A 17,117-nucleotide genomic window follows, 5' to 3' on the forward strand; every position below is an offset into this window, starting at 1 on the left:
AAAATTCTTAATCATTTTCATCCCCTTTACTTATGTGTTCATTCCTTTTCGCCCATTCCTGTATTCGTGTCTCTGGGTAAGACATATTTCAATAGAGAAACAAAGACATCTTCAAATATCTTGTTGGACATTTATCTAATAGATCATTTCTAAAACCCTTAATTTAGTACAGATTCGTTTCAAAATCTCTTGTCCAATCATGCACTAAATATCTTTCTTATTAGAAATGATGTATTGATACATTTGATTTAATGAAGCAATTAATCTTGGGGCAATTTCTGTTAATGTTAATAGAAGTCTGGCTTTACCTAACGGCTATTGGAGAGCAATTATGATAATAACATTAATTCTTATTTAATATGCAAAGGAAGTGAGTTTGCAAAAGGTCGCCATTTCCTTCAAAATTTATATATAAAATTTAATTATTTGATAGATATTCTTTTCACATACATTTCCTCCAAGAAGAATAAAACTCGCTATTATTCAATGCAAGTTTTGTTAATGCAATGTTGCAAACTCTGGTTAAAAACACTTAGTGTTACTTCAAGTACAATTATTGTTGGGGGAAATTTGCTATAAACTACATGATGTGTAGACGTTATATTTCGTTTATTCATTATTAATTCTAGTATATTAAAGGCTTTTTGTATTTTTTGTTTTTATTTAACAATCATATATATTTTATTAACATATAGGATTTTTTTAAAGTGATTTGGAGCATAAGAAAGAATTTTGTCTAATGTAAAAAAAATCTTAAAAAACTAAATTATTTCATGGACCTAGTGGCTTGAAGATTTATATATTAATAGAAATAATCTATATTTATAATATATTAAAAATATGACACACAATTGTTTAATTTAAATCAATAAATATGCAAAATTCACGAATTGAAACTTAAATGTAGATATATCGAAGTCTACCATGATTCCTGAATTTCATGATATCCCGTTTTCTTTAATAACCAGAAATCGAGAATTTGTTGTCAATCGAAGGAAAAATGGCTTCGTTTTTCTTATGTAATATAATCTAAAGTAAGTTACATTTCTTATTTAATGTTGCTTCAGAATATAGTTAATATAATCAATGTAATCTTGTCATCATATAAAGGGTATTGTTATTGTATAAGGCCATTATATAGGTCTGTGGGTGGCCTCCCCATATCCCATATCCTGTAGGATATTTAATCCCTAGAGACGTTTTATCCTTATATTATTAGACAGAGTTTCCCATATAAATTGTGTCTATGGGATAGATTTAACCTCAGGACCCCAAGAACATGAGGTTAAAGGACCTCCTCAAGTCACAGGTTGGTTGATATTATTATAGTTTTGGTCGGGGAAACCTTTCTTACCCAAAACCAACTTTGGGTTTTTGGTTGGGGAAAACACATTGGGGAAAACGGGATATAATGGGAAAACAAACCTTTTCTTCTCTATACATTATGTTCTTGTATAATAAATCCATTGAAAACTGCACAAATTATCTATATTTTATACTAATGGTCTATTTCTCATTTAGATTTTGAACTTCTACGGATCGGTTGTATTCGCTCCCATTCGTTCGTTCGTTCGTATGTACGTACCAGTTTTGCCAGTACATACGGAGCTTAGGGTTTTTATTTTTCGGCCAGCGAAGCGAGCCCACGGCGGAAGAAGAACTTTTATATTTAGGGTAAAAGATTTCAAACAGAAAATGTCTGTTTTCCTGTATTAAATAAAGTGATTTAACCAAATTTGACCTTCATTTCAATCGCAACCAAACAGAACAACCAGATCGGCTAACTTCTTTGTAAGCCGAACTGGTTGTTCTGTTTGGTTGCGATTGAAATGAAGGTCAAATTTGGTTAAATCACGCTATTCAATACAGGAAAAAATACACTGTCTCTTCGAAATGTTTCCCTAACCTAAATAAACTTTTACCAGCGTCGGTAGGGTCTGCGCCCATGTAACTTTTACGATAATTGTGGGATTTTTTGGGTAATGGGTTTTATTGCATTTAGTTTTACTAATTTTATTTTAGGTTAAACAGACATTGTACAGAAGTAGGCAAATAAGAATTTTCAATTTTCAACTGCGAGTTGACAAAATCTCGTCACGAAACAAAAGATTCTCAGAAACCTGATCTCTCGGACTTTGGTTTTTTTTCTCTTTGACCTGCATTGAACCTGTCTTGGCCTAAACATATGCCAGCCATGAAATGACCTCAAATTGTAAACAAATTAATATTATAGAATATCTCCTTGTCAGTCTAAGGACAAAATCTCAGAGTTAGGTTAGTTAAGGTTTTGGTCAATTTCAAGGACGTTTCCTTCTGGGAGACGCTGGTTTCGGCATACCGTGCTCAGCGCAATTAGGTGTCGCAGCACTTATGGTCTGTTTATTCTTGTGGCTATTTTACTTTCCTTAGCAAACTCTGATTTTGATCCTTTTTCTTTCTTCCAATTTTACTCCAAAGTTTTCTTCCATTTTCTATTGTTCAAGAAATACCCAATATTCAAGACCAAATCTAAATGGTTTAACAGATTTCATGGAAATAAATTACAATTGTACAATAATGTATATTTATTCATTATCATTTATTCAATTGGGATTTATATTGAAAAATAATTCACTTAGTAATTTAAACTAAGACTATATAATTTTTGTTTATCTTATGTTTCAGACTTTTGCATATCAAAATGAATACTGTACTACCATTGAGCATTGCTTGTAGACAGATGGTAGACTATAGAGTACAGTACAATAATGTGTTACCTTGAGAAGAGTCAAACATCTCTCTTATTCCTCATAGTTTTATCATTTTCATTCCTTAAGCTGTTTTTTTATGTGATTATGAATTTCATGCACAGCACAATATGCAGCATTTCATATTATTTTTTTCACAAAGTAAATTTCTTTTTTATATTCCTCAGGAAGACGTTGTAATCGCCTTCTGGCATCAAGCTGATTGTCCTAATCTTTGCTGTGGCAGGAGATAACACCCCTCGTATTGTCAGGAGTCTCACCACAAAGGTGACTAAGACAATCGCCATCCAGCCTCATAGCAGCTCAGCTTATCGGGTTCCATCATGGCCGTGACTCCAGACCCCCTCGTCTTCTTCGGTGTCAGTAGAGTCAGACACTTCAATGGAGATGCAGATGGTTCCTTATTCTGCCATTTATAGAAAGAAGAAATGAAGAGGATCAGATAAATCCAGAAACAATGGAATCCATTGCGTTGAATTCTCTTGTCCAAAGACTGAATCAGACAGGTATTGGCTGAAGGGACATCCACTGAAGACGCCTCTTGTTTCATTGGTGAGTTTGGGAATCAGGGTTTTGGGTACCATATCATACTATGGAAATATAAGTAGGGTTGATATTAAGAACAGTTCCCTCTGGTTACTGTTCCCAATGTGTAAGAGGCCGTGTCATAGATCTCAGTGGCCTTTGGGTTAGGTTACTTCCATTTTCCATCTTCCCTCTTGACCGTTAGATTTTCTTATTCTCTAGTCTCGGCCCTTCAATTAAAAGGTCTGGCTTAATAATTCCTTTAAAATAATTACTATATACAGTGTCGTATGATACTGTACCTATAATCATTATCAACTTCTTGCTGAGCTTTTAGAAATGGATTCCTCTCCAGTGATAGAAATGAGACCACACTATTTTATAATACATTACCGTATTGCTCAGTACTCTAGTATCAAAGGCTAATCAGATATTTATATATGCTGTACTGACTAACCAGGTTATGTCTATGACCATTCTGCTTTGTTGATCAGGTTTACCTATTCTTTACTAGCCCTGGGTTAGTTTTAATTGTATACTGTACAACATTATCTTTAGGCAAGTCAAGCATTGCTCGATATTCTTCATGATTTTATGATTTTTATTCCTTGATAATTCAAGCATATTTCTCCATAAGATTGTAAAACATTTTTGTTCCGTAACTGAAATACAAACCACGGTATTTACATGGGGTGATTATTTCGGCGCAGCCGATGACGAGCCATAAAGTTTTAACGAGGGTTTCCTACCCCACCGCTAGTTAGCCGGGGGGTAGGGAGGGGTAGCTAGCTACCCCTCCCCCTCACACACACCGGAGAATACTCCACTTTACTTTTGGCTCGGATAGTGATCGGAAGTCTCCGCTCCTATCCTCACTTGACGGCCACTATTGTTTTGTCTTTTAACTTACCTTTTCTTATACTTAATATATTTAAACATTATTGGTGTTTATGTATTTTTCAATATCAAACTTACCCGATGATCATATAGCTGCATCCCTGCTGCCCGACAGAAAAAACCTACGGGAGGAATACGCCAGCGATCGCTATACAGGTGGGGGTGTACATCAACAGCGCCATCTGTCAAGTAGGTACTCAAGTACTCGATGTCAACAACGAACCAATTTTCCCTCTGTCGTGCCACAGGCAAGATCTACTAAATACGCCGTCCCTAACTGGATTTGTTTTCACAACGATTTGGTGAAGTACACTATTCCAGTTTTGAGGTTTCGCTATGCAGGGGTTTTTTCTTCATTTCAAAACTTGAACTCGTTTTGGATAGATTTAATTATGGTGACGAAGAGAGTATGGACTCTCTTTCACTTTTAAATGGCCGACCCTTCCCTTAGACGGAAGTGTTGGTGACGAAGAGAGTATGGACTCTCTTTTACTTTTAAATGGCCGACCCTTCCCTTAGACGGAAGTGTGTTTAGGTTTTTGGTAATTTTGCTTAACAAGTTATAGATCTATTTATTTTATATCTCTCCGCCTTTATAGGCCTCTTCGATTAACTTTCCATTTATTATAAACTTATAAAAATTAATTTTTATGTTTGTTTATATGCGACCTTTCCTAATAGTAGGCGGTCCTTACTTGGAACCGAAGTTAATTAACATTGAGCCCGTCATATCGTATTTTCCTTTTAAGAATTTATACTTTTTTAATTTTAATGTTTTTGAAAGAATTTCTTTGATAGTCTCGTACTGTTTTCAAAGATGAACTAACGTTTAGTTTAGTCTCCGCAGTTGTTGACGTTCAGAACGTTCAACATGCGCTCTATCGTTACGATAGAGAGAGAGTATTTCACGGTTTCACGTTGCAGTAAGAGTAAACCGATTCTAGCGTTTCGTTCATTCTTTCTTAGCTTAAATGGTTTAAATTCTAAATAAAGGAACTTTTTATTTGGGAAACCTTTCAGTTTTTTCCTTTAGCAAATAATGTTTTAACGATATATAATTGGGCTCTTCTCTCAGGTTCTAAGTCAAGAGAGAAGAGAGAGAGAGATAGAGACGAGGGAGAGAGAGGAGAATAAACGTTTCGTTCAAGCGGGTAACGTTGTTCTCGTTTTTTACTCTTCTCCCTAGTCGCTGTAGAGGAAGAAGGTAAAACGTTTCTAGAGTTTTATTCTTGTTCCCAGGCTTTATGCGGTGAGAGATTTTAAACGTAGTTTATTTGATCTAGTGTTTAGTTTCTTCGCTCTCAAGGTTACATAATAATCACTATGACGGACCTTTGTACCGGGGATTGTTACCGGAGCTCCGTTACAGACAGAGCTCACTCAGACCACGGGTGGCCAATCTCGTTTTGCTGTAAAGGAAAGGATTTAACATGAATACAAAGTAAACTGTACTTACTTTAATGACACTTTGAATTTGCGTTGGTAATATTCATTAGTTATTCTTGAAAGTCCAAATAAAAATATATGAACATAACTATGCCTATATTTATGCATATATTTAATTCTAAATATGTATAAATATGGATAAATATCCATACAACATCGTGTTCAAATAGAAATAAATTGATTATGCCTATATTTATGCATTTTCAATTCTAACTATGCCTAAATATGAATAAATATCCATACAACATAGTGTTCAAATAGAAATAAATTGATTGTGCCTATATTTGTGCATATTCAATTCTAACTATACCTAAATATGAATAAATATTCATACAACATCGTGTTCAAATAGAAATAAATTGATTATGCCTATATTTATACATATTCAATTCTAACTATGCCTAAATATGAATAAATATCCATACAACATAGTGTTCAAATAGAAATAAGTTTCCACTCAGTACTGGGAACCAAACGTTGGCCCCTTCTAATGAAGGGCCGGGTCGAGACTAACCATGCCATGAGAGGCTATCTACTGTTCCTTGAAACTCTGGTCAGTGAACAGATGAATCAATAGAATACTAATAGCCAGTAAATAATGTTAGACCCGGTTCTGAACGTCTGAGTCAGGGGTGGCCAACCTGTGGCGGATGCGCCAACAGTGTCACATTTCATGAATACAAGTGTCGAACTATACCCCAAAAGATAGTACATTAAATGATTTTTCTTTAAAATTGATTTTTATGAGTTGTACAGTTGATCCCAGCCTGTGAATAGGATCACTAACCAAAGTTCAAGGAACATCCAGACTTATGTCCCCTTTCTTTTACAGAAGGTTCGCCTACATGGTTCCCGTCAGGATGATGATGAATCTCTCTGGCCTGCAAGAGAGGCTCTCCGCCCTTGGTTATCAAGGTTGGGAAGAAATGCTCCATCTAGAGGTCCCTATCTCCTCAGAGTGTCCTCTCTAAGGTTGGACGACGACCCCATGGACGGGCAGGTAGGTGGGGATGAATTTTGAGCCTTCAGCTTTGCAATTACCTACGTCACCGACCTAGGACCCTTAATGGATCCTGATGTTCATGTTACCCTGCATAAACCGTGACTGCTAAAAGCAACACATTCTAGGGAAAACCAAGGGGCTATGACGGAGCTCAAAAGTATGGTAGTGAGTCAGATCCGTTCAGGAACTCAGAAGTTTCCCCCTACAGCCCCAGGCATATCGAAGTAACCTCCTTCGATAAAAACAACGCATAGAGATTTGCCTTACATGTTCCATATATAGATGGTACCATAAATCTGGATGGCATAGACATCCTCCCTCTGGGGGCCTAGAATTTACTCCCAGGTACTAGAATTCCCGTTCAACGGATTCATTCGATTGAAAGAGATTGCCTTGGTTAGGTTAGACAAGGTACCGAAGGTAACAGTATTATTTCCTAAAGGGCAGGCCCGATCTGTCTGGACCAGGATGTTGTCAGTCTGGGGGTTACGATAATTCCAAGATCTGCCCTTCCAATTCGACCTACACGTTTGATGGTCTGATCGGGTTAGTTGTGGGAAATACGTTCTGTCTGAGGCCTCTATCAGACAGGAATCGATAGTCGGTTACCCACTCGTCATCACAGCCTCCCTCCGATTCGACGTCTATGCATCCAAATCCCCCTCATCAGGTGGTCTACCTCACTGATTCCCCAGGTACACAGCCCAACCCCGTTGGGATGTTTTACCTGCATACAGCCCTAGATCCGAACCCTCAGGCTCCTCTCGTGGACACCAGAGAGGAAGCTACAGGAGTAGAAGACAGTCTCGCCATCGAGACGGACCTAGAAAAAAGGGGGCTCGGAGAAGGAAAGTACCTAGATTCACCCCCTCACAACGCGGTGGTCCCGGTAGGGGGTAGACTTTACCACTTTCGAGACCATTGGACCTTCGGTCTGTGGGCTCATAGCATAATCTCTAAAGGTTTGAGGTGAAAATGGCCACAAGGTCCTCCTCCTCCACCAGTGACCTTCTCCCAGAAATCCACTCCCATCCTGGAAGAGTACACCACAGGGTTACTCAAGAAGAAGCAATCAAACGGGATCGATCACTGAAGTTCCAAAGCCACCTGTTCACAATTCCGAAGAAAGGCTTGGCGGCATTGAGAGTGGACCTGGACTTGTCAAGCTAAACTCTTACATTCTCTGCGACAAGTTCCGGATGTTGACTATCTCTCAGGTACGGACCTTACTTCCCCGTAGGACCGTCACCACCTCTGTCGATCTTACCGACGACTATTATCTTGCGCCTTTAGCTCGAAACTTCTCTTCTTATCTGGGTTTCCGCCTAAGCAGGAAAGCCTTTGTGTTCAAGACATGCCCTTTGGCCTCAACATTGATCCCAGGATATTCACAAAACTAGGAGAGAGAGTGTTAGAACAACTCAGGAACCAAGAGATACAGATCATTGCTTATCTGGCCGGTTGGCTCATTTGGGCCCGGCCGGTCATAGAAGGCAACAGAGCTACGAAGGAATTATTCCAATTTCTCGACAACCTGTGATTTCGGGTCAATCTCCAAAAAATCTCGCCTGCAACCATCAGTCCGCTTAGAATGGTTAGCCATTCAGTGGGACCTTTCGAAGCACACGTTGTCTCTCCCTTCCAAAAGGTAAGAGGAATAGTTTCCAAGATCAAAAAATTTTCTCAAACACAAACAGGTGTCCGAAGAGCCTTAGAAAGTATCCTCGGACTTTTCCAATTCACTTCAGTAACAGATCTAATAAAAGCCAAACTCAAAGACATCAATCGAGTTTGGAGAAAGAGAGCTACAGTACCTATAAGAGACATGGTCTCGAAGATCCCCTCTGTCTTGAAAATGAGACTACACCCATGGTCCGAACCGAAGGACCTCTCCAAATCGGTTCCTCTACAATTCCCACCTCCACAAGTGACATTCCATACAGCCGCGTCTCTAAGTGGATGGGGGGGATTACTCCGAACATCAGATGTTTCAGGTTCTTGGTCACTCTCCATGAAACAGTCCCATATCATTGTTCTCAAAGCCATGGCAGTGTTCTTGACCCTGAAGAGAGACTCTCCTCCGAGGTCGACCCACATCAGAGTAGTGTCAGACAGCACAGACGCAGTACACTACGTCAACAGGGGAGGATCCAAGTCACCCAACCTGAATCAGATCCTGGTCACTATCTTCGCCTGGGCAACAGAAGAGAACTGGTTCCTGTCAGCACCTCACCTAGCGGGAGGCCAGAATGTGAGAGCGGACTCACTATCCAGGACGGATCCACTGGAGTCAGAATGGTCTCTAGACATAATTTCATTCCGGTGGATACTCAGGCTCGTTCCAGGCCTCCAGGTAGATCTATTCGCAACTCAGATGAATCACTAACTTCCTTGTTATGTGACCCCAACCCTGGACCCTCGGGCTTATGCCATGGACGCATTACCCCGGGATTGGAACCATTAGAAGAAGATTTCCCTATCTCCCCCAGGGAATCTTCTAAAAACTTTTACACAAACTACGCTCCTTCCCGGGCGCAGTGGCTTTAGTACCACCTCACTGGCCAAGAACAGTTGGTTTCCTCTCCTCCTCGAGTTGAAACTCAGTCCCATCCGGATCCCGTTCCTCAAACTGACCCGAGTATCCAAACTCACTGTGTCAGATTACTCAAGGATAGCCAAAACTCTAACTTTGTGGACTACAGGAAGTTGGCAGCTCGTAGGGATGCGAACATTGAACCGGAAACGATCTCTTCATCGAATGGGACAAAAAGGGACTCGACAATTCGCCAATATGATTCGGCCGTTAACAACTAGTAGGTCCCCTAAGAGTGCAGACCATACTCGTATGTCCCCGCATTTAGCCCTCTCTTTCTTGAGGTTCCTATTTGACAAAGGCCTAACAGTTAGCACTTTAACCACCATCAAGTCAGCTTTGAAGAAGATCTACCTTGTTGGGTTCAACATTAACCTAGCTGATTCCTATTTCTCATCAACCCCAAAAACATGTGCTAGGCTTCTACCTTCGGTTCGGCCACAAAAGGACTCTTGGTCTCTGAACGGTGTTCTCAAACTTGCGATGGACACGGACAATGAATCCTGCTCTTATATCACTCTTCTTAGGAAGACTTTATTTCTAACGGCTATGGCTTCAGGTGATGGAACATCAGAACTAGCAGCTCTCACGAAACCCGGAAAACATAGATTTCCTCCCTTCAGCCGAAGTACTCCTTTCCAGACAAAGCTTACCTAGCTAAAAAATGAGGATCCGCAAAATAGGTGCTCCTCTCGGAAGATTATTCTTCATCCCCAGGATTTTTCTCCGTGTACAGTCACACTCTCAAGCCCCTTTTTAGCTAGAACTGCCACCCGCTCGTCTGGCTCCTTGGTTATCAGGGAACAAGGAGGTACTATTTCCATTCACGGTATCAGGCAACAAATCCTCTACTTCATTAAACATACTAATCCGGAATCATTTCCCCAGGCTCATGATATACGGACAGTAGATGCCTCCAACAATGATTTCCAGAACAGGGACTTTGATGATTTTAAAAAATATACGGGTTGGAAATCCCCTATGGTTGTCAAACGCCAATATCTAAAGATCTTACAGGCCCTTAAATACCCAACGATGGCAGAGGGGAGCCTTATCTCTCCCCATTAATCTCCTCTTCTTCCTTTCTTCCATCTCTTCTCTTCTCCCTCCTACCCGCCACTCACACCACGTCGCCGCTCTCCTTGGTAGTTCGTTAGCCCTATGATATTTGCCATGTTTAATTCCTATGGTTTAACTGTTATTGTAGTTACCGTTCCTTTAATGTTTAGATATACTTAGACATGTAAGGTTTGATGCCTTTTGCGATTCGACACTCAGTTGGTTCCTTGTCGTCATTATTATTTAACCTTACGTTCCCTATGTCATTTGGCTGGTTGGTAATTGGACGATTACTTTATTATATCATAGTATTGTCGTACATGGTGATTGTATTCTCCTCATTATGTTATTAATTTATTGGGCTTGGAAGGCATTCTCTGGTACTTTTTCGCCGGCCGTCACAGGTTCGACCCAGAAAAGGGATTTTGACGAAGGAAAAATCTATTTCTGGGGAGAGACCTGTGACGCCCGGCGAAACCCTTCCCGATGATTTTTGTACGGAACCGCCCTTTCCTTGCCAAGCCATATGTTCTTGCAGAAGGATGACCTAGTGAGCGCGAGTGGTGGGTGTCGGTAGGGTAACCCAACTGTATTCTCTAGGGCCTGTCACGGCCCTCCCCCTTTGATGAAGGGATTATCTAAATGGAAGACAGCCTGTGAATAGTGTTTTACAAACGCCCTTGTTAGATATACGACACCAACAAGGTGCTCGCGCGAGGGTTGTAACCTCTGCATTCCATGCTTTTAATTTTCTCTGGTATATTTGGAAGATTTATATCAGAAAAAGTACAAAGAAGGACTTTTTCGCCGGGCGTCACAGGTCTCTCCCCAGAAATAGATTTTTCCTTCGTCAAAATCCCTTTAGTTTCTTTTCCAGCCACTGAATTCTTTATCTTTCATTATGTTTTTCTGTTGCATTGTAAAACTGTTTTCGCAATTACTACCTTTTAATGAAGGATAGGATTGCGTGTTTCAGGTACAAATCACTTAAAGTTTCGATTTCAGTGAAATAAGTGCAAACAGAAAATCAAAAGTGATAAAGTGATATGCGCAAAGTGTTACAGTGTTGCGTTCGAGGGTTCGTCTGTTCGTGCCAGTTGTTCACCTAGTCCGATACCTCTTACAAGCTCCCAAGCCCAGGGGAGAAGTAATGTCGAAGGACTTATGGGTTCCACAGGCCTTGATCGACGAACAGACGTTTCCCTCGGTGGTTTCGGGTGTATCTACACACGTTGCCGACGTGATCGCCCCACCCACATAAAGACGAGAGAGCCCATTTATTCCTCGTCTGCGGAAGAGGTTTCTCGCAGAAACCATGGACCAAATCTTGCAGCTTTAAGTGCAAGTCGGTCCCTTCCGCGCAAGTCCAACGGCCTAGGTGTAGCCACTGGGTCAGTTCGGACTCGCTGCAGTCATCCGACGACTGCACACCTCCCAAGAGAGGCAAGGTGGTACCGCAACAGGCAGTAACTCCGTCTGTTGCCGCACCAGCTGTTTTAGACCCTCAGTCACAACGAACAGTAGCTCCGTTTGTTGCCGTCTTTGGTAAACCCTAGTGGTCCATGCTGCAGACTATGCAGTCTCAGCTTGCTTCCTTCATGCAGGAGTATCGTGCTGAGAAGGTTGACACTGCACCTGTTAACCTACAACCTGCCACGGTTGTGCGCTCAGCAGATACTGCGGCTGCCAGCTCCCACACTCCACCTGTGAGAGCTCCACCACCGATGCGCAGTCGACCCTGCCAGACGCATGTTCATGCTGCACCCTCCGTTGACAAGCGTGAGCTACCGCATCAGCAGTGGGAAGGTGCTGTCAAGCTGCCGTGTTTTGACGCAATGCGGCATGCTCCGCAACCCACGGCAGTCCCTCCCACGCACCAGCACTCCGCTTTTGTTGTTGCCAGCTCCCACACTCCGACTGCGGAGAAGGTTGACGATGCACCCGTTGGCCTACAGCCTACCACGGTTGTGCGCCCGGCATGGCTGCCTGCTCCCACACTCTTGTTGTGAGAGCTCCTCCACCCATGCGCAGTCGACCCTGCCAGACGTATGCTGACTCCCACAGACACACGGAGCACTCCGTTGCCGTGCGTGAGCTACCACAAGCTGCCGTGTTTTGACACGGTGTGTCAGCCTCCGCAACACACTGTGGTTACCGCCACTTGCCCGCAGCAAACTAGTCAGTCAGGAGTTGAGGCTTCCCCACACAGCTTTGGTTGTTGCCAACTCACAGACTGTCAAACAGTTACATGACGTTGCCTTCTGGTCTGCTACTAATACACCAGTGCTGTATGTCCTCAAAAAACCTGTTGTGGTTGACAGTTCAGTTTTTGACAGTTCACAGACTGTCAAGCAGTTTCATAACGTTGCCTTCTGGTCTGCTGCTTATGCACCAGTGAAACCCTAGCTTTTCTCGGACATGGTTCCTGTAGATGAGAAAGTGCTGTTCTCCCTCCTTCTGATATTCCCTTGAGGACTCTGTCATTTGGAGAGGAGCCTTAAGCTGCTTAGCCTCCTATGGACTTTAATTAAAGCATAACATGCTTCCAGGGAGGGTAAATGGTTCCGCTTCAGTCGCTAACCCCGTCTGTTGCCACACCTGCTCCCATAGACCTTGGGCTTTGTTGCAAGACATGCAGTCCAAGCTTAGTCCTTGATAGAGGATTTTTTACGGAGAAGAACCTTCTTGCCAACAACCTTCCTACCGGTTGGTTGTACGCCCTGTTGACGCTGAGATATCCTACTCACGTCCGCCAGTTGAGATGGTTCCTCCTCCGGTGCGACCCAGTGTGGGTTGCCAGTCGCACGTTGACGTTAAGCGACTCTCGGAGGTGGTTGTGGACGTTCAGTGTGTCAATAGGAAGACGTTCAACAACCAGCAGAGGTGACTTGTTGTGACGCAGTGCGGCAACCTCAGCAACCCGATAAGGGGTTGTCTGCACAACCCAGACAGTCTAGACAGTTTCGGGTTGTCGCTGTACTTCCTCGCTTCCCCATGGTTGACAGTTCACAGACTGTGCAGCAGTACCATGATCTTGTGTCCGGCTCCGTCACGCATCCACCAGTGCGACCGGATTCAGCGAGTCAGACGTTGCCTACTCCGTTGCCGTTTCCTCATCAGTTTCGGATGAGGAACCCTCTGATGAGGACATGGCTGAACAAGACGATCAACCCCCAGCCCTGCTATCCATCCAGAAGATACTGAAGAAGGAACACGGCCCTGTCAGGCTGTGGATGAGTCTGGTTAGGACACTGTCATCCGTGGTTCAATTGGTGTCACTTGGAAGACTACACCTCCGTCCTCTTCGGTTTCATCTAGCTCTTCACTGGAAAAGGACAAGACGCTAGAAGCGGTCTCGTTCCCGGTTTCCGGAAGGTAAGTCTGGTCTGACTGGATGAAAGGACTTTATCAACCTTTGATAGGGTCTTCCCCTGACTGTTCAGACTCCCAACCACGTTCTCTTCTCAGACGCATCGGACGTAGGCTGGGGTGCGACCTTAGGCGGTAGGGAATGCTCGGGATTATGGAACTCGAGTCAAAGGACAATGCATTTCAACTGCAAGAAGCTTCTGGCAGTACGTCTGACCTGGAAAAGCTTCAGGTCTCTCCTTCAAGGCAAAGTAGTGGAGGTGAACACGGTCAACTCCCTGCTTTGATGTACATCTCCTAGCAAGGAGGGACCTACTCTCTGACATGGTACGAGTTCGCAAGTGACCTCCTCTCCTGTTCAACAGGTCTAGACTTTTCACTAGTAACAAGTTTCTTCCAAGGCAACTTGAATGTCTTAGCAGATTGTCTCAGTAGGAAGGGACAATAATTCCAACATATTGGACCCTCCACAAGGATGTACGCAAGAGACTTTGGGCCACCTGGGGCCAGCCAACCATAGATCTCTTCGCAACCTCGATGTCCAAGAGGCTCTCAATACTTTGCTCACCTATCCCGGACCCAGCAGTAGTTCTTTTAGATGCCTTTCTACTAGATTGGTCCCATCTAGATCTATATGCATTCCCTCCGTTCTAGATTGTCAACAAGGTACTGCAGAAGTTTGCCTCTCACGAAGGGACAAGTGGACACTAATTGCTTCCCTCTGGCCCGCGAGAGAATAACTTACCGAGGTACTTCGATGGCTAGTAGACGTTCCCAGAACTCTTCCCCTAAGGGTGGACCTGCTACGTCTGCCACGCGTAAAGAAGGTACTCCAAGGCCTCCACGCTCTTCGTCTCACTGCCTTCAGAATATCGAAAGACTCGAGAACTAGAGGTTTTTCGAAGGAGGCAACCAGAGCGATTGCTAGAGCAAGGAGAACATCCACCCTTAGAGTCTACCAATCGAAGTGGGAAATCTTCCGAAACTGGTGCAAGTCAGTATCCGTATCCTCGACCAGTACCTCTGTAACTCAAATAGCTGACTTCCTCTTATATCTGAGGAAAGAGCGATCTCTTTCAGCTCCCACTATCAAGGGTTACAGAAGCATGTTGGCATCAGTCTTCCGTCACAGAGGCTTAGATCTTTCCAACAATAAAGATCTACAGGACCTCCTTAAGTCTTTTGAGACCACGAAGGAGCGTCGTTTGGTTACACCTGGTTGGAATTTAGACGTGGTTCTAAGATTCCTTATGTTAGACAGGTTCGAACCACTTCAATCAGCCTCCCTGAAAGATCTCACCTTTAAGACTCTTTTCCTGATATGCTTAACCACAGCTAAAAGAGTCAGTGAGATTCATGCCTTCAGCAAGAACATCGGATTCTCATCCGAAACGGCTACATGTTCTACATCTTGGTTTTCTAGCCAAACACGAGCTGCCTTCTCGGCCTTGACCAATAGCGTTTGATATTCCAAGCTTATCGTATGGTTGGAAATGAACTAGAAAGAGTATTATGTCCTGTAAGAGCTCTTAAGTTCTATTTTAAAACCTATACGAGGCCCGTCTGAAGCTTTATGGTGTTCAGTTAAGAATTCATCTTTGCCTATGTCAGAGAATTCTTTATCCTATTTTTATCAGACTGTTAATACGAGAAGCTCATTCCCTTCTGAATGAGGAAGACCAAGCTTGGCTGAAGGTAAGGACACACGAAGTTAGAGCTGTCACAACTTCCGTGGCCTTTAAACAAAATAGATCTCTGCAAAATATATTCGACGCAACCTATTGGAAAAGCAAATCAGTGTTCGCGTCTTTTATCTTAAGAATGTCCAGTCTCTTTACGAGAACTGCTACACTCTGGGACCATTCGTAGCAACGAGTGCAGTAGTGGTGGGGGCTCCACCACTGCAATTCCCTAATTCCAGAACCTTTTTAATCTTTCTCTTGAAATATTTTTGGGTTGTCCGGAAGGCTAAGAAGCCTTTCGCATCCTACTTGATTTGTCGGGTGGTCAAAATCATTTCTTGAGAAGCGCCTAGATTAAAGGTTTTGATGAGGACCTTTAGTATGGGTTGCAACCCTTCATACTTCAGCTCCTAGGAGTCGCTCAGCATCCTATGAGGATCGCGAGGCTCAGTAAGGAAGACGTACTTAAAAAGGCAGAGTAATTGTTCAAGTCGTCTTCCTTACCAGGTACTTATTTATTTTATGCTTGTTATTTTGAATAACTGCTAAAATGAAATACGGAATACTTAGCTCATAATGTCAACTTGTTATGCTGGTCTCTACCCACCCCCCTGGGTGTGAATCAGCTATATGATCATCGGGTAAGTTTGATATTGAAAAATGTTATTTTCCTTAGTAAAATAAATTTTTGAATATACTTACCCGATGATCATAAATTAAAGGACCCACCCTTCCTCCCCAATAGAGAACCAGTGGGACAGAGGAGAAAATTGGTTCGTTGTTGACATCGAGTACTTGAGTACCTACTTGACAGATGGCGCTGTTGATGTACACCCCCACCTGTATAGCGATCGCTGGCGTATTCCTCCCGTAGGTTTTTTCTGTCAGGCAGCAGGGATGCAGCTATATGATCATCGGGTAAGTATATTCAAAAATTTATTTTACTAAGGAAAATAACATATTTTGGTGTATAGAAAATAGTAAGTTTCCTTTGCTGTCGATGTTGTGCGGTGTGTGTTGTGTACGTTCTACGAGAGTATTGCCGGCTTTGCAGGCCACTACAATCTTTTCTTGATCACGGCTTTTCACTCCTGGGCCACCATGGTTGCCTTCGTGGAGCCCGACCCTTCTCTTGAGGTCGTTCACCTCTTACTCCGTACTATGCCTACGATAGCCTCTCAGGACCAATTCGCTATTTCGTTTTATTTGTATCAATTATTTTTATGAATATAATTGTTTTAACTTTTCTGCTCAGGGCTCACGTCCCTTCGGGGGTCGGTGATCCTTGGTACATTCAAAGTCAGTTGCATATTTATAATGTTATAATTCTGTTTGGTTAACCTTCGTCCCCCCCTCACGTGGGCATGCCGGGGGGGAGGGGGGCGCATACCTTCTTTCGTTCTTATGTTTTTTCCCTCGGGGTTTCTCTTCGGAGTTTCACCCGGGGGAATTTCTGTTAAATAATTATTCTGTTTTATTTTCCAGTTTTGTGATGCTGTTTCTTCGTGCCTGTTGTGTTCCTTCGAAGCAGAGCTGTCCTGTTTATCCTGGGGAGTCGGCTACGCCGCCGTCTCACAAGGCTTTTGTCAGGGGCGTTTCCTTCTCTTCGAAGTTCCCCCGTGACTACTGCCAGCTCTTCATTGCATCCTAGAACGATAAGGAGGTTCCCCTCCAGGGTAGTTAGTTAACTTCCCTTTTTACTTTCCTTGGTCTTTAGGCGGTTATGCTCTGGGGGCTGAGCGGCCGCCCATGTGACTTGCTCGAGGGGCTGAGCGGTTGCAAGGCTAGACCATGGT

The 17,117-nt window shown here is 42.9% G+C and overlaps 2 long non-coding RNA genes across 2 annotated transcripts in view; both read left to right on the top strand.

The window, feature by feature from the left end:
- Nucleotides 1-17,117, top strand: part of LOC137618696 (uncharacterized) — a 408,492-nt gene that overhangs the window by 156,593 nt on the left and 234,782 nt on the right. The window lies entirely within an intron of this gene.
- The window catches only part of LOC137619280 (uncharacterized), a 42,765-nt gene continuing 28,568 nt past the window's right edge, over nucleotides 2,921-17,117 (top strand). Inside the window, exon 1 of the long non-coding RNA XR_011039883.1 lies at nucleotides 2,921-3,299. This is a non-coding gene — a long non-coding RNA (uncharacterized lncRNA). The remainder of the gene's footprint in view (nucleotides 3,300-17,117) is intronic.

Source organism: Palaemon carinicauda, chromosome 25 (genome assembly GCF_036898095.1).
Source record: "Palaemon carinicauda isolate YSFRI2023 chromosome 25, ASM3689809v2, whole genome shotgun sequence".
Classification (NCBI taxonomy): Eukaryota; Metazoa; Arthropoda; class Malacostraca; order Decapoda; family Palaemonidae; genus Palaemon; species Palaemon carinicauda.